General features: G+C 40.4%; 1 protein-coding gene across 3 annotated transcripts in view; it reads right to left on the bottom strand.

The window, feature by feature from the left end:
- LOC117512049 (integrin beta-1-like) overlaps positions 1–14765 on the bottom strand; it is a 150444-nt gene extending 135679 nt beyond the window's left edge. For 2 of the 3 annotated variants that reach the window (XR_004561197.1, XM_034172009.1), the window contains exon 1: positions 14461–14764. The gene's annotated coding sequence lies outside the window, so the exon portion shown is untranslated. Of the gene's footprint in view, positions 1–14460 lie in introns of all 3 variants that reach the window. The other variant, XM_034172001.1, reaches the window with a different exon arrangement.
- Between the last annotated feature and the right edge of the window lie 4172 nt (positions 14766–18937).

The following is an 18937-nucleotide window of genomic DNA, read 5'->3' as shown; positions in this document are numbered from 1 at the left end:
AACTCTGGTTATTGGCGACTCTGTTTTGAGAAATGTGAAGTTAGCGACACCAGCAACCATAGTCAATTGTCTTCCGGGGGCCAGAGCAGGCGACATTGAAGGAAATTTGAAATTGCTGGCTAAGGCTAAGCGTAAATTTGGTAAGATTGTAATTCACGTCGGCAGTAATGACACTCGGTTACGCCAATCGGAGGTCACTAAAATTAACATTAAATCGGTGTGTAACTTTGCAAAAACAATGTCGGACTCTGTAGTTTTCTCTGGGCCCCTCCCCAATCGGACCGGGAGTGACATGTTTAGCCGCATGTTCTCCTTGAATTGCTGGCTGTCTGAGTGGTGTCCAAAAAATGAGGTGGGCTTCATAGATAATTGGCAAAGCTTCTGGGGAAAACCTGGTCTTGTTAGGAGAGACGGCATCCATCCCACTTTGGATGGAGCAGCTCTCATTTCTAGAAATCTGGCCAATTTTCTTAAATCCTCCAAACCGTGACTGTCCAGGGTTGGGACTAGGAGGCAGAGTTGTGGTCTTACACACCTCTCTGCAGCTTCTCTCCCCTGCCATCCCCTCATTACCCCATCCCCGTAGAGACGGTGCCTGCTCCCAGACCACCAATAACCAGCAAAAATCTATTTAAGCATAAAAATTCAAAAAGAAAAAATAATATAGCACCTTCAATTGCACCACAGACTAAAACAGTTAAATGTGGTCTATTAAACATTAGGTCTCTCTCTTCTAAGTCCCTGTTGGTAAATGATATAATAATTGATCAACATATTGATTTATTCTGCCTAACAGAAACCTGGTTACAGCAGGATGAATATGTTAGTTTAAATGAGTCAACACCCCCGAGTCACACTAACTGTCAGAATGCTCGTAGCATGGGCCAGGGCGGAGGATTAGCAGCAATCTTCCATTCCAGCTTATTAATTAATCAAAAACCCAAACAGAGCTTTAATTCATTTGAAAGTTTGTCTCTTAGTCTTGTCCATCCAAATTGGAAGTCCCAAAAACCAGTTTTATTTGTTATTATCTATCGTCCACCTGGTCGTTACTGTGAGTTTCTCTGTGAATTTTCAGACCTTTTGTCTGACTTAGTGCTTAGCTCAGATAAGATAATTATAGTGGGCGATTTTAACATCCACACAGATGCTGAGAATGACAGCCTCAACACTGCATTTAATCTATTATTTGACTCTATTGGCTTTGCTCAAAAAGTAAATGAGTCCACCCACCACTTTAATCATATCTTAGATCTTGTTCTGACTTATGGTATGGAAATAGAAGACTTAACAGTATTCCCTGAAAACTCCCTTCTGTCTGATCATTTCTTAATAACAATTACATTTACTCTGATGGACTACCCAGCAGTGGGGAATAAGTTTCATTACACTAGAAGCCTTTCAGAAAGCGCTGTAACTAGGTTTAAGGATATGATTCCTTCTTTATGTTCTCTAATGCCATATACCAACACAGTGCAGAGTAGCTACCTAAACTCTGTAAGGGAGATAGAGTATCTCGTCAATAGTTTTACATCCTCATTGAAGACAACTTTGGATGCTGTAGCTCCTCTGAAAAAGAGAGCTTTAAATCAGAAGTGTCTGACTCCGTGGTATAACTCACAAACTCGTAGCTTAAAGCAGATAACCCGTAAGTTGGAGAGGAAATGGCGTCTCACTAATTTAGAAGATCTTCACTTAGCCTGGAAAAAGAGTCTGTTGCTCTATAAAAAAGCCATCCGTAAAGCTAGGACATCTTTCTACTCATCACTAATTGAAGAAAATAAGAACAACCCCAGGTTTCTTTTCAGCACTGTAGCCAGGCTGACAAAGAGTCAGAGCTCTATTGAGCTGAGTATTCCATTAACTTTAACTAGTAATGACTTCATGACTTTCTTTGCTAACAAAATTTTAACCATTAGAGAAAAAATTACTCATAACCATCCCAAAGACGTATCGTTATCTTTGGCTGCTCTCAGTGATGCCGGTATTTGGTTAGACTCTTTCTCTCCGATTGTTCTGTCTGAGTTATTTTCATTAGTTACTTCATCCAAACCATCAACATGTTTATTAGACCCCATTCCTGCCAGGCTGCTCAAGGAAGCCCTACCATTATTTAATGCTTCGATCTTAAATAAGATCAATCTATCTTTGTTAGTTGGCTATGTACCACAGGCTTTTAAGGTGGCAGTAATTAAACCATTACTTAAAAAGCCATCACTTGACCCAGCTATCTTAGCTAATTATAGGCCAATCTCCAACCTTCCTTTTCTCTCAAAAATTCTTGAAAGGGTAGTTGTAAAACAGCTAACTGATCATCTGCAGAGGAATGGTCTATTTGAAGAGTTTCAGTCAGGTTTTAGAATTCATCATAGTACAGAAACAGCATTAGTGAAGGTTACAAATGATCTTCTTATGGCCTCGGACAGTGGACTCATCTCTGTGCTTGTTCTGTTAGACCTCAGTGCTGCTTTTGATACTGTTGATCATAAAATTTTATTACAGAGATTAGAGCATGCCATAGGTATTAAAAGCACTGCGCTGCGGTGGTTTGAGTCATATTTGTCTAATAGATTACAGTTTGTTTATGTAAATGGGGAATCTTCTTCACAGACTAAAGTTAATTATGGAGTTCCACAAGGTTCTGTGCTAGGACCAATTTTATTCACTTTATACATGCTTCCCTTAGGCAGTATTATTAGACGGTATTGCTTAAATTTTCATTGTTACGCAGATGATACCCAGCTTTATCTATCCATGAAGCCAGAGGACACACACCAATTAGCTAAACTGCAGGATTGTCTTACAGACATAAAGACATGGATGACCTCTAATTTCCTGCTTTTAAACTCAGATAAAACTGAAGTTATTGTACTTGGCCCCACAAATCTTAGAAACATGGTGTCTAACCAGATCCTTACTCTAGATGGCATTACCCTGACCTCTAGTAATACTGTGAGAAATCTTGGAGTCATTTTTGATCAGGATATGTCATTCAAAGCGCATATTAAACAAATATGTAGGACTGCTTTTTTGCATTTACGCAATATCTCTAAAATCAGAAAGGTCTTGTCTCAGAGTGATGCTGAAAAACTAATTCATGCATTTATTTCCTCTAGGCTGGACTATTGTAATTCATTATTATCAGGTTGTCCTAAAAGTTCCCTAAAAAGCCTTCAGTTAATTCAAAATGCTGCAGCTAGAGTACTGACGGGGACTAGCAGGAGAGAGCATATCTCACCCATATTGGCCTCTCTTCATTGGCTTCCTGTTAATTCTAGAATAGAATTTAAAATTCTTCTTCTTACTTATAAGGTTTTGAATAATCAGGTCCCATCTTATCTTAGGGACCTCGTAGTACCATATCACCCCATTAGAGCGCTTCGCTCTCAGACTGCAGGCTTACTTGTAGTTCCTAGGGTTTGTAAGAGTAGAATGGGAGGCAGAGCCTTCAGCTTTCAGGCTCCTCTCCTGTGGAACCGGCTCCCAATTCAGATCAGGGAGACAGACACCCTCTCTACTTTTAAGATTAGGCTTAAAACTTTCCTTTTGCTAAAGCTTATAGTTAGGGCTGGATCAGGTGACCCTGAACCATCCCTTAGTTATGCTGCTATAGACGTAGACTGCTGGGGGGTTCCCATGATACACTGTTTCTTTCTCTTTTTGCTCTGTATGCACCACTCTGCATTTAATCATTAGTGATCGATCTCTGCTCCCCTCCATAGCATGTCTTTTTCCCGGTTTTTTCCCTCAGCCCCAACCAGTCCCAGCAGAAGACTGCCCCTCCCTGAGCCTGGTTCTGCTGGAGGTTTCTTCCTGTTAAAAGGGAGTTTTTCCTTCCCACTGTAGCCAAGTGCTTGCTCACAGGGGGTCGTTTTGACCGTTGGGGTTTTACATAATTGTTGTATGGCCTTGCCTTACAATATGAAGCGCCTTGGGGCAACTGTTTGTTGTGATTTGGCGCTATATAAAAAAAAAATTGATTGATTGATTGATCTGCATGTTGAATTGGCACAAGTTTTACACCAGATGCCCTTCCTGACGCAACTCCACATTACATGTAGAAATGTGGCGGGGTGGGATTTGAACCCGGAGCCTTCTTAACTGAAACCAAGTGCATTAACCACTTGGCCACCACCCGTGTTTGTGCTGCCCTTTAGTGCTGGGTTGAAAAGATCGATTCACTGATTTTAAATCAATTCTCATTTTAATTCCCACAGATACAGCCAAAGATCGATTTTTTTCAAAAATAATAAAAATATATATACGAGGTCTGTTAGAAAAGTAATGGACCTTTTTGTTTTATGCAAAAAATATATGGATTTGATTCATGTTTTTACGTCAGCCAAGCTTGAACCTTCGTGTGCATGCATGAGTTTTTTCACGCGCGAAGCCTCCGCGCAGCTTTCCATGACAAAATCTCTTGTTAAAAGTGAAATCTGCGGGAAAATGGTTGATGTCCAGCTCTTGTGATAACCAGAGAAATTGCACACGATGGTCCAGGAGCCATACAGCCATCCGTTTAGAAATGAAATGGTCGTTTCTGCCTGTTGATCGCGGCTCGGAGCGTGGCGCGCCGTGCGCCATTGTGGGCCATCCTTAAAGCGGTAGTAACACTCCTTAATCTCTGTGAAGCCCAAAAAATTTTCACTGAAAGCCAAATGAATTTTCAGAATGGTTTCCAGCTGCCTGTCTCTAATAGTTTCTGAAAAAATTCTGATAGAGCAAAGCCCAAATCATTCCGCCATTTCCTCGCAATGAAAAAACAACGGGAGGGGTGGACCAGTGCTCACTCAAAGCCTGCCCACAGGCGAATGACGCAACCGACAGGCATGAAAAAACTCACGCATGCGCACGAAGGTTCAAGCTTGGCTGACGTAAAAACATATGAATCAAATCCATATATTTTTTGCATAAAATAAAAAGGTCCGTTACTTTTCTAACAGACCTCGTAAATATATATGCACTTCTCACCAGCGTTATACAGCATGCTGGGCTCGACAATAGCACTGGTCCGATGGCCCGGCAGCCTTTTTTACACATTCCGGGCCACCACGGGCCAGTGAAGTTCATATTTCACTGGTCCGTACGGGCCAGTAAGAATTAAAATCGCTTTGGGCAAATTTATTAGTCTCACTATGAAGAAATCTGTCAAAATACATGTAGAAATTTAACATTTTCGCTACATCGTCCGCCATGTTTGTTGTGGTAGCTATGGCGCATGGGTGGGGCCGTCTTCGTCTCTTTCCGCGCCATGTTCCGAACATTGCCTAAGTGCAGACGAACCTGCAGACAAACTTCATCTGCAGGAGCATCTTCTGATGTGGCGCGAATTTTGCTTCGACATCGACGCATCATTTTCGCTTACGCAAGATTGATCGCAGTGAATATTATGAATTTCTGATGAAGAGCTGGCTCTAGAGCTGCAAGAATTAGAAAATAAAATGGAGGAAGAACTCTCGTCTTTAAGGTCGAAGGACATGTTCCTCAGCCAGGATGAGGTTGATGAAGAGTGTATGGATGAGTGTTTGGGGCGTGAGAGGGTAGAAGGACGTGTCATGCATGAGGAGGACACGTGCACCAAATTATAAATAATCAAATCTCAAGAAACTGACTCAAGAGACTGTCATGGTTACTTGAAATAATTTGGAATAATTTGTCACAGAAATAAATTTGTACTGGTGAAATTTACTGGGTCAATGCGGCGGCTGTCGGTTTGGCGCGGGCGTGAAAGTATGGGCCAGTGATATTTTCATCCGGGCCAGTAACATTCAAATTCTACTGGCCCTGTGGGCCAGTGCATAAATTGCCTTATTATCAAGCCCTGGCATGTCTGAAAAAAATTACAGTGCAGTTGGGCCATTGTGCTGTTTCCAAGGGTGTGTATTAGCCATTTAATGATGACTGGGACTGTTGTTGCGAGCAAGAGAAGACAATTGTCTGCTGTTTAATTCACACAGTCATCTTTTTTTTCCCGTCCCTCATAACGTGCAATTTCCGTGGAAGAGCGCACAAAGATTCTCTAGTGTGGACTGTGGGAGCCGCGTTCTCCTGCTACAGGAGATCTTAGGAGAACTTTCCCTGCTGTAGGATACCTTTTCTAAGAGTTGCGTTTTTCTGCTGTAGGAGAACTTAGGAGAACTTCTCTCGCTGCAGGATAACTTTTCTAATAGCTACAATGAGGAAAATAAGTATTTGAACACCCTGCGATTTTGCAAGTTCTCCCACTTAGAAATCATGGAGGGGTCTGAAATTTTCATCTTAGGTGCATGTCCACTGTGAGAGACATAATCTAAAAAAAAAAAAATCTGGAAATCACAATGGGCCTCATGTATCAACATTGCGTACGGCGATATTTGAGCGTATATGGGGTGTACGCCAAAACGGCTGCGCTACTTGGCATTTATCAATGTGGTCGTTGGCGTACGCTGCGCTGAAAATATACACCAGGTCGAAAAGTGGCATAAATTATACACCAAAATGAACCAGCGCTGGAATCCACATAAAAATGAAGATGATCAACATGATAAACAGTGCCATTATACAAATCAATGCATATGTTACATAAATAACCCTTTCCTGATTATACTACATAATAATCAATACAAATCCCACTTCTGCGGGATTGTTATGGAGCACGATCCGTGGCTACAGCGCTGACTGCAAAGACAGCGTTGCTCGCCTTTTCTCCAGACTTCGAGCCTGGAGCCAGAGCAGCGCTGAGCTTAACTTCATGTGGTGTGATCGTTTTAGACAATGAAATTGATAATAACAACTGTAGTTTCATCATTCCCTTAATTCGCCCGTGCTGCAACCAGGTTTTGTCATCTCCATTCGGTTGTCACAATAAAATAAATACAGAAATACATTTAAAAAATAAAGAAATCTGACAGATTAGGCATGTCTTATTAATTGAGTGAGCAAATATCCACGTCAAGAATTACTGACATGTGAAAAGAGAATACAGTGGTCCCTCGCTATAACGCCGTTCACCTGTCGTGGCCTCGGAGTCTCGCGGAGTATTTAGTCCAATTTTGCATGCCTTTTTTTTTTTAACAGTGTTCTGTGTTCTGCGTATCTGTTTAAAAGAATCTTGTCACCCAGAAGAGAAAAGAGCACCAACAACTACTCATAACTGTGTTTGTCACACGGAAACAAACACCTGCTGCAGCCAGGTGTGAGTGGAAAAAGGCGCAGCATCAGGATGAAGAGGCCCGATCTGTGACATACTAGTCAGTCACTATTAATAATTTCTTATGTGTCCGACCTCGTTCGTTGATCGTTAAAATTAATTCGTTAGTTCTAAATGCCATCATAATTATTTATAGGAAAACTTTCTATTTTTATTTCTCAAACAAATGTTTGGGCCTGAAACAGTTTGGTATTATTTTCCTACTAAGGTTTGAACTTTGAGAGTGTTTACACACGAGAGAAAAGTGAGAAAATGTTCATGCCTGATTGAGAAAGTGTATAAACTGTGTAGTGAGGGGTTTTACAGCTTTGAAACGTCTATAATAATTGTAAAAAATAACGCTGACTACGTCGCGGTTTCACGTATTTCGGGCTATTTTTTAGAACGTAACTCCAGCGATTAATGAGGGACCACTATAACACTTTATTGATTATATACTACAAAACAATTGATACGATGGCCGCTTTTGACGCTCTATTGGCACGCGTCGTGATTGGTGAAGTTCTTTTTCATTGCCGTCTTCCTGGCTTCAGTGTCGTAAAAAGAGGGTGTGTCTGAAGCGGATTCTGAATATTTATGGGCGTGTTTATTATAATTACGATCGTTTCCACCCGCCGCATTTATCAAGATCACATCAGGCGTACGCCAGAAATGGGCAGGTGCGCACTGCTTGATACATGTCACGGCGACTCTGGTGTATTTCAAGTTTACGCCGTAAATTTACGCCACAAGTGCGCAACATTGATACATGAGGCCCAATGTGTGATTTTTTAATAATTTATTTGTACCCCTCCATGATTTCTAAGTGGGAGAACTTGCAAAATCACAGGGTGTTCAAACACTTATTTCCCTCACAGTACGTTCTCCCGCTGCAGGAGAACTTCTCCTCGCTGCAGGATACCTTTTCTAATAACCATGTTCTCTTGCTGTAGGAGAACTAGGAGAATTTCCCCCAGCTGCAGGATAATTTTCCAATAGCCACATTCTCCTGAGTGCTGCATCAGGAGTGTTGTAGGGGAGACCGGGGCTACCCCCCAGAAATTTTTTTAATTTGTAACTGTCTGAAACACTAATGCCTGCATTTTGAGGGCCAAATTTGGTGAAGTAGTATTAATATGTTGCATAACTAGACAATCAGGTAACACTTCAAAAAACAGTTTTAATGACACTAAACCAAATCAATATCGGATCAAGTGGAAATAATCGGAATCAAGTCGATTCTTGAAATTTGAATCGATACGCAGTTCTACTGTCCTTCACATGAAACCTGGGACCTCAGTCAGTAGATTTTGTGCAGCCTGTACTTCATGTAGCTTGTGTGGTGTCATTTTTACCAAAGACAAGCAATGTGCTAAGAACAAATATGTTATGATGATATGCAAATGCCAGAAGATGATAATGTTGCATATTACTGATAACACTTAACAGTTTAGAAGCATAAGTATATACTCTTTTTGCACAGACTAGTTAGTAGCATTTAGAAAAACACACGATATTTTCAAATGTTGTTTGCAAAAACATATGTTGTGTGAAAATGCATGCTATAACAAAAAGCCATGAGGCAATAAATTGGAATTAAGGGTGAAAGTATGAGTACAGCACTTCATTTAAAAAAGGAACACTGAATCAAATCAAACATACTAGTGGAAAACTGTGATAATTTGGGCTTTTTAAAAAGGGCGACTTTCCATGACCCAGAGTTGAACTCCCCAGACCTGGGTACTTTCCAGAAAAGTGATCTCACCAAACCCGGGTACTAAAAAATTATATCATCTACAGATGTTTTTATTGGTGCAAGTCTTGCTATATTTAGAACAGACCACTCTTTAGGGTGGAGGAATTGCCCTTTTCACAATATTTAAAATGACCGCAAACTAGTGTAAATCAAAGCTATTCCAATGATGACACTAAATTTTGTCGGGCTGAAACGATTAGTCGAGTAATTCGAATAATTCGATTACAAAATTGTTCGAGGCAAATTCTGTGCCTCGAAGCTTCATTTAACGTGGTAGTACATATGCCAGACCTGTGTGTGGCGCTGTAATGTCCCCAGAAAAACAAACAGAAGAAGACTAGAGCAAGCGCTAATCAAATTAGCACAAAAGCTACAGCTTTCCAACGCGACAAACAGAGGGAAATAAAGCCTTTTAGGAAAGAGACGGTCCATGCTGATCATCTGAAATAGCTTACTGTGCATTTAAAGCAAAGCAGTGTGTTTGTTTAATTTTTTTTTAAAAACACAGTTTCGTCCACTGGCCGCTCTATGCACGGCAGCCGGCTGCTGCCTGCCTGGTGTGAGCAGCTCAGCACTGTCCTCACACAGCTCCGTCCCAGCCACAGACAGTCTCTGGAAAAAGTCCACTCTTTATTCTGTGTTTTGCTTAGACTCGCAATGAGTGTTTCACTTTTTAATTTTCGCTTTTTTGGGCAACACACAATGCTTCACAAACACAGGAACTCAAAATAATAAAAAAACAGTGACTGCGAGGTTGTATGTTGAACCTCCAGCTGAAAATGAAATGCATTGGCTGAATCGCAGAGAGAGTGTTAAAAAGAAATTCATGCAGGGACCCAGTCCACCACCTTAATAAATAAATAAAAATGGTTAAATTTTACAAGTTGGGGAAAACAAAAAACAGAAAGCCACAACCCATCGCCATTTCAGCAAAATGTCAAGACTTTGGCCTGAGTTTGGCTGAGCTCCTGACACCAGGAAAGATCCAAAACTTGCAAAGATGTGAAAAAATAAATAATTACCCAGGAAAACAGAAAGGGATACACTAAATTTGACAATCTCCGTGATGACGCAGTGACATTGTGCCATTACTAGGGGAGCGCCATGGAATGTTAATGTTTTAAAAAGCAAAAGTACTTTTTATCCGATTACTCGATTAATCGATAGAATACTCAATAGAATACTCGATTACTAAAATAATCGATAGCTGCAACCCTAGAATTTTGCTTCCTTTGCCGACAAATTAAAAACTGTTACTTTGATTTTTCTGGACACATTTAAGGAGATATATTTGAACAATCGAGCACAGCTAAAACAATTAAGACTCTCGTCTGGCAATCAAGGACTTTGTCCAACATCTCCAGGACACCTGCCAGTATTCTTCTACAAACTGCATTAGGAAAGACAAACCGTCCTGCACAGCAAAATCAGTTCACATTCTTTCAGACATATGAAATCACTGAAGCATTTGTTGTGGAGGCAGTTATTTCTGAGTGCCTCTGATTCCAGGGGGGAGTCTAACAGAACACTGCAACAGGGTAAGCTTGCTTGGACCCAAACACTTCTTTGTGACTAGGTATCTGTACTTTTACTTAAGTGTGATTTTCCGGTACTTTATACAACACTGACAATTGGTAGGCACTCAGAGAATGTCTAGGCTACCTTCGCCAAAGCCCATATCCTGCTTCTTCTGGGTCCTGGATCTAAATTATGTTCCGGATCAAATTCGTTATAAAATCTCTCATTTTCTAGGATATTATCTATCTCTATCTAGAGAAAAGCAGCTAATGAGACCTTGTCCCATTTTGTGGAAATGTAACAGGGCAATTTCAGTTCCAATGAGACAACTGTCAAATATCGTGGCAACAAATTTATAACATTGAATTTAACACAAAGCATTGTATGTACTCTTTATTCATACAAATTATTTTTATTTAACAATGCCTCAGGCATAGCTGCCTCATTGGCCAAGCTTGCAGCCTTGCTGAATGCATTTATTTTTCTAGGTTTGTTGAAGAAATAACTAATATAAGGTCTGGGTTGGGTCCAGCAATATGGCAAAAATATATCACAATTCCTCCCCCCCACCCCCCATATTGATGAGTTTCAATATTTATTATGATATATCATTTGATAATGCTGCCACTTTTAAGAACATAATGACTGAAGCCTGAAGAAACCATGTCAGATTGAAATAATGTCATGTTCTAGGAAGAACACTCTCAAACCATTTTAGAATTTAAAAATAATGTTACCAGTGTCAAGAGATGAGGAACAACAGGCTGAAACTATGCTCCTGTCACAAAATTACTGGGGCACTTCTCCTTATATCTGGCAGATACACATTTTAAGTGCAGCACAATGAACAGTACATTCACAACCATAAAAGCAGTGCAGCAAAAAACATACATAAAAATCCTACAGCAATAAAATGTAGCAGACAATCACACCAACTGTTCCCAACTAATCTACTACAAAGCAATTTGATGATGTCATGTAGCTTACTGATTATGTACTCCTGGGTTTTGTTCAAAATTGTCACTGAAAGACGCTTGCACACACGCACGCACGCACAACACCAAATGGATTCCAAACCTACCAATCCCGCAACACTGTGTAAACTAGCGCAACGTGCTCATACAGCGGAAACTTCTGCTAACACAAGTTTCCAATTCCACAAATTTTTACCTTGTAAAAAAATTTAAAGGTCAAAGTCTTGTTAGAAGTGGCTTTTCATAAGCTAAGATATAACACCAAATATAGATCAAAAGGCTGGTCAATGTTGATATCAAATATCTGCTAAATCCACAATACAGATCAGATGCAGATCAAACAGTCTATTCATTGAGAGTGCCAATTTGCACCTCATTGTCACAAATAAGAGTGATTCAGGCACTTAAACTGCAAAAATCAAGGTTCTCACCAGGAATTTTAACAGAGCAATGGGATGGAAAAATCATCTTAGAAACCTGGGGGTTCAGGGGCCGCTTCCCAATTTCATGCCATTAACTGATGTCATTAATTAATTAAGAAAACAATTCATAAACTAAAGGGCATAATACATGGTCAAACAACAGGCCATGAAAATTGCAAACAGAGCAACAAATTTTAAGGTTTCCAGTCCAACTATTAAGGTTCGCAATGCAGAAAACATTTTGACACCAATGTGGCTTTTCTATGTCAAAAATCCAGAGACGAGTTCATTCGGGCCAATTTTGCATATTTCGCAATATTGCAAAAAAATGTGTCTAGTCGCAAATGTGCGTGGCCAACACGGTCAGAACGAGCTCACACCGGTCAGTATAAGGATTTTCTATGTTTGCCCCCTTGAATTAAAAGTTATTACAAGTTGTTTTTCTCAAAACATTTTTATTATTTATAGCGCCACCTAGCATTTTTCACTGGCCATTTTTTGTATACGGTGAGTTTTTTCTGAGCGCTACTAACCCTGTAGAATTTACAGCTATGCCTGGTTTTTGCTGCCCATTGACTTTTTGTGCCTAGAAAAAAAAATTTAATTAAAAATAAAAATCAGCACAAAAACAACAGGGTGCTTCAATGAGCTTCACTGGTGCTTGGACCCCAATAATAAGAATAATAACAAATTATCATTATTCTTATTATTAAGCAGCCTAAGTCTATAGCTGCATAACTAAGGGATGGTTCAGGGTCACCTGATCCAGCCCTAACTATAAGCTTTAGCAAAAAGGAAAGTTTTAAGCCTAATCCTAAAAGTACAGAGGGTGTCTGTCTCCCTGATCTGAATTGGGAGCTGGTTCCACAGGAGAGGAGCCTGAAAGCTGAAGGCTCTGCCTCCCATTCTACTCTTACAAACCCTAGGAACTACAAGTAAGCCTGCAGTCTGAGAGCGAAGCGCTCTATTGGGGTGATATGGTACTATGAGGTCCCTAAGATAAGATGGGACCTGATTATTCAAAACCTTATAAGTAAGAAGAAGAATTTTAAATTATATTCTAGAATTAACAGGAAGCCAATGAAGAGAAGCCAATATGGGTGAGATATGCTCTCTCCTTCTAGTCCCTGTCAGTACTCTAGCTGCACATGCTGTTGTGTTTTTGCTGTGTCTGTTTGAGTATTTTATGACAAAATACCTGCAATAAAATAGCTTGTTATGCAGTGAAATGTCTTAACGGGTCATCTAAGATGTCCCTGTTGTAATACTGACACAGAGTCAAACTCTGGTCTTATTTAATGTTGTGCGCTAATGTTGTTAGCACTTTTAGCAGCTGTCGGTAGCACCACTTAATGCACCATTACTGAGGAAATATAATGGCTGATAACTTTTACTGTCCACACCAAAGCAATCTGTGAGGAGAACCACCGCACAGTCCCCAAAAAATATGGTTTAATAAACACCCGAACTGAGGTTAGCCTGTTGACAGGTTTTTGGACTCAGAGAGGGGTGTGTTCAGGCTTTTTTGTCACCCATGCTCCACCCCTTCTTGCATGAATGAGTTCATCACGAATCAGTGCAGGCGAAGCTCTCAACATGACGACGCCCAGAAAAGGGGTCATTTCCCCTGTTCTGGTGTCCTGCCTGATCGGTCCCGTCTGCCTTCACTGCACATGTGTCATTTCGGAGTGTCAGCAGCGATTAACCGATTATCACCTTGTTTCTGCTTAAAACTGCACTCCAGTCATCATCTATCTCAGTGAAAGATCTCTAAATACTTTGGACAACAATCATTTCCACCTAAATTCAGCATTATTTCATAATAAAAGATGGGAGATGGATCAGAGCGTGACACACGTCTGAGTCTGACTCTCTAACCCAAACCGATCAAAGGGAATAATGTGATTATTAACCATCAGATGACAAAGTAAAACCTTTTCAATCATTCTAAAGTGCAGTTTTAAGCAGAACCGAGGCGATAATCTGTTAATCGCTACTGACTTTCCAAAATGATGCATTGTGCGATGAAGGCAGGGGGACCAATCAGAGGATTGGGGGGGGGTAGACCATGACACCGGGTCTCTATAGAAAACCACTGGATGACATCACGCAGGCTCTGTCCAGTATATATATATATATATATATATATATATATAAATAACACACACACACACACACACACACACACACACACACACACACACACTATGGTCTTTGCCTATTGCTTTAAATGGAAAGGAGCTGCTAACCACACCCCCTTTGCTTTCAGAAGAGGAGTGTCTCTCTCCGGTCTTCTGTGACATACGTCACATTGTCTAAATCAGATTGTTTCAAGACTTCAATTTACACCAGGGCAGTTTCTGCTTAAACACAGAGTTGTGGGACTTTGTGGATATTTAACGTCAAACCCCAACGATCTATTAGCGCTATAAAGTCTTCCCTGCAAAACACCAAAAATTACATTTAAATTATTTTAAAAGTAAAACTCTGTTACCACGCTAATATCATTTTACTACATGACAGAGTAATAAAAAGTAAATGTCAAGTAGAAAAATCAGTGCCAACATTAGGACAGCTCCAGTTAATAACGAATTGTGTCGTGTCAGGTTTTGATTTATTTACCTTTCCGGTGTGTATTTATTCCGATTCAACATAAAACAGGCGCTCCGGATCCGGATCCGGATCCCGATCCCAGCGACGATGCGCGGACAGCTGCCCTGCTGGCACCTTCTTCTCCGAAAAAAGTCACGGCAAATTTCCCCCTCCACTCATTACCTTGTACTTTCCGCCACAGAAAAAAAAAATTGTAGTGTTTAAGGACCTCAAAAGAGAAGGAACTCGGTTTGTAAAACACTGGCCCGGCCTGTGTTGAGCTTCTTTTTTCCTCTGCCGAGACACAAACTAGCGTCGCTCCTGCCCGTAGCACCACAGACAAGGCAAACAACACATACACCGCTTCCTTTTAAGGCTTTTCAAAATAAAATGTAAGTTGTTTTCTCCACAATGACGCACAAAGCTAGGTGCAAAATTATCGCACAAAAGACAACCTTACTTAAAATATACTTTACTATTCTGCTGTCCAGTTTCTGTGCATCACTTCACAATGAGGTATTGGGTTACATTATATTTAAAAGCATTTCTGATAAGGTGGTCAATATACTATATTTTTTTATCAGCATGAAAGATTGTCTTCAATGGGTTTTGTCTCTGTGTTGGCATGAAATAGTAAACAGAAGTGTGCCCTCTTATCTCAGAGGTCATGGAGCTTCTTCCTTCACATGCTGAAAAAGAAGTCACCAGGCTACACGGCCTAATTATACTGCTATACTCCTTTTCTTTGGAATAATCTGTCTGCTGACATGAGATAGTGAACGTCTTGTCTTTCAAAAGAAATCTTAAAACACATTTCACTGGAGTTGAGCGTAATAGGGAAACGTAGTCTCCTTTGAGGGTGGGCGCAAAAGAGGGTAAAATGAAAGAGCATCATTCTACTTCCGGGGACAGCCCTCATTTGTCCCCAGAACAAGAACCTGGTACTTTCTCTGAGTTTTTGGGCAAATTACACAGCAAACAAAGTAAAAATGCAAAGAAAACGTGATAATGCGGTGGAAAGTGGACATGTGTTGTGGTTTGTTTATGACGCGGAGCTCAAACATGTCAAGGCGGTTGTGCAGGTGAGAGAACACAGCTACTCTGTCAAGGTGTGTAGTAATTTACAGACACAACCTCTCCCATTTGCCTTGTCTTCCCTTCTCCACTGGGAACTGAAAAACGGCACTTTTCACGACTGCTTCTGTGATTGCAGCCGAAAACAAAACGGTACGTTAGAAGTGATGCTGTGTTTGTGCAGGCAGTCCCCGTAAGTGGTCAAATCCCACAATATCACACACGGCTTCAAGCAAGACTGCGGTTCCTCATTATGATTGCCTGTTTCTGTGTAACTATATTTTTACATATGTTAGTATGTCATCTTAAAAACCCTTAATCCAATTTTGGCCAAACCTGGGTCTGGGCATGGGAAGAACTGATTTTAGCTGGGATTGGTCAGTGATCAAGGCCAGTGTTTAAGATCAAATTTGCAATTGCATGCAATCACATACTGGAAAATGCCGAATTTATGGAAATGAGTTCAAATATTTTAATGCTCATAAATGTGACTTCTTACAAGCCCATATAATTATATATTCTCTATAATGCGTGATTCTTTGAAATGTGAGTGAAGTGTTGCTGTGCACCCTGAACACTTTTAATATAGTTTTGTTTATTAAGGATGTTTTGTGTTGATATTTGTTGTTTTCTATAGTAATTAACGTTAATTTTTTTTTAAAGATCGCTTCTTCGTTTGTGGACGCTATACTTTTATTTTGAATCTAGCTGCTTCATTCTTCCTGCTTATTGTCGCTGTGAAAGTGGGACCCTCCCGCTGACGTCACTGTCGAAGGGGCCAACAGTCGTTAAAACATTACAGGAGCCCTTCAACCAAATTAGTCTGACACCTATTTTTAAAATCATCATCGTTATTATCAGCAACAGACTCCCATCCAGTAAGACACAGGGATAAATACTTGAAACAACTTTCCTCATCTTATGATGGATTCTACACTCACATTATGCTTAAAAAATTAAAAGAACGTTTTGAAATACAACCCCAGTTCCAATGAAGTTGGGACGTTGTGTAAAATGTAAATAAAAACAGAATACAATGATTTGCAAATCGTCTTCAATTCAATTCAATTCAATTCAATATTCAATTGAATACACCACAAAGACAAGATATTTAATGTTCGAACTGATAAACTTTATTGCTTTGTGTAAATATTTGCTCATTTTGAAATGGATGCCTGCAACACATTTCAAAAAAGTTGGGACAGTTGTATGTTTACCACTGTGTTACATCACCTTTCCTTCTAACAACACTCAATAAGCGTTTGGGAACTGAGGACACAAATTGTTGAAACTTTGTAGGTGGAATTCTTATCCATTCTTGCTTGATGTACAACTTCAGTTGTTCAACAGTCCGGGGTCTCCGTTGTCATATTTTGCACTTCATAATGCGCCACACATTTTCAGTGGGCGACAGGTCTGGACTGCAGGCAGGCCAGTCTAGTACCCGCGCTCTTTTACTACAAAGCCACGCTGTTGTAACACCTGCACAATGTGGCTTGGCATTGTCTTGCTGAAATAAGCAGGGACATCCCTGAAAAAGACGTTGCTTGGATGGCGGCATGTGTTGCTCCAAAACCTGGATGTAGCTTTCAGCGTTGATGGTGCCATCACAGATGTGTATGTTGCCCATGCCATGGGCACTAACACACCCCCATACCATCACAGATGCTGGATTTTGAACTTTGCGCTGGTAACAATCTGGATGTGTTTTTCCTCTTTTCTCCAGAATTGGGGTTGTATACGCCAATTCTCCAACACCGGAGCTCTATAAGAAGAAATTATTGTTAAAAACAGAATTTGATAACCTATCTATTAAGCAAACCGAACATATATTTTTCAAATCAAAGCAAACATTCTATGAACATGGAGATAAAGCTAGATAACTATTATCCCACCAAATCAGACAATCCAAAGCTGCAAATACTATCCCCGAAATAAACATGTCAACAGGGGTAAAATCCACCAACCCTGATAACATCAATAGTCAGTGCAAACAATTCTATTCCAATCTTTATAGCTCAGAATCAAACAGAGAGCCATCTCAAATCAGCAACTTTCTGGACAGCCTGGCTGTTCCAGAAATATCACCAGAGGACCAAGTGCATATAGACAGAGACATATCAACAGCAGGGGTGATACAGGCGATAAAATCCATGCAGAGTAACAAAGCACCCGGCCTGGATGGTTTCCGTATTGAAGTATATAAAGAGTTTACAACGAAATTGGCACCAATACTTAAATCATTCTCTCAAGAGATATTTGATCAACAGAGACTGCCGCAGACACAGGCAACTATTTCAGTTTTATTAAAAAGGACAAAGACCCCACCTTATGTAGCTCATATCATCCAGTAACTCTATTGAATTGTGATTATAAAATCCTGATGAAGATCCTAGCTACTGTACGTGCACTGAAACTGTCCTTCCTAATATTATTAACCCTGATCAAACCAGTTTTACACCAGGCAGACAATCCTTCTATAATATGTGGCGTCTAATTAACATATCAGACTTATTGGAATAGTCAGAAGTTGTGATATCCTAAGATGCCGAGAAGGCATTCGACCGCATCGTATGGCCATATCTTTTCGCTGTCTTGGAAAAATTTGCATTTGGGCCCTCTTTTCTATCGTGGATCAAAATCCTACACAATTCCCCAACAGCTGCAGTACAGACAGTACAGTTTCTGATTATTTCCAAGTCTATAGGGGCTGCAGACAAGGTTGTAGTCTCTCCCCTCATCTCTTTGACCTGGCGATTGAGCCGCTCGCAATAGCTCTGAGAGCAGCATTAAAGGAATCACTCAGGGAGGTAAATCCCATAAGGTGTTGCTTTACGCCGACAACCTTTTGCTATATATATATCTCACCCAGCAGAATCTATACCAAAATTACTACATATTCTGGATGAATTTGGTCGTCTGTCAGGTTATAAATTTATCAAATAATCCGTTCTTCCCCCGTCTGTGTTGGATAATGCATTTCAACATTGGCATGGAAAGGGATTGACATTGACTTGTATACAAATGACACATTCTCCCCATTTGAGACACTCAGGAAAGACCACAATCTATGCAACACTCATTTCTTTAGATATCTCCAAGTATGTAGTTTCACTAAGAAAGTGTTCCCCTCGTTTCCTTACCTGCCACCTAAAAGCCAATTAGACAGCATTTTAGAGCTCGAGCCTTTTGAGAAGAAACGGGTTTCGGCGATATACACTTTAATAAGGGGTTTAAATCAGATATCCTGGGAGAAAACTAAAACTGCATGGGAGAGTGATTTGGGGGTGGTGCTCTCAGAGGAGGCGTTGAGGGACAGCCTTTCTCGAGTACACACCTCTTCATTATGTGTACGCCACGGATTAATTCAATTTAAGGTGCTCCATCGTCTCCACTACTCAAAGGACAAACTTGCCAGAATTTTTCTCATGAC

The sequence above is a fragment of the Thalassophryne amazonica genome, chromosome 1 (assembly GCF_902500255.1).
Source record: "Thalassophryne amazonica chromosome 1, fThaAma1.1, whole genome shotgun sequence".
Classification (NCBI taxonomy): Eukaryota; Metazoa; Chordata; class Actinopteri; order Batrachoidiformes; family Batrachoididae; genus Thalassophryne; species Thalassophryne amazonica.
This window is presented reverse-complemented; position numbering and strand designations above follow the sequence as displayed.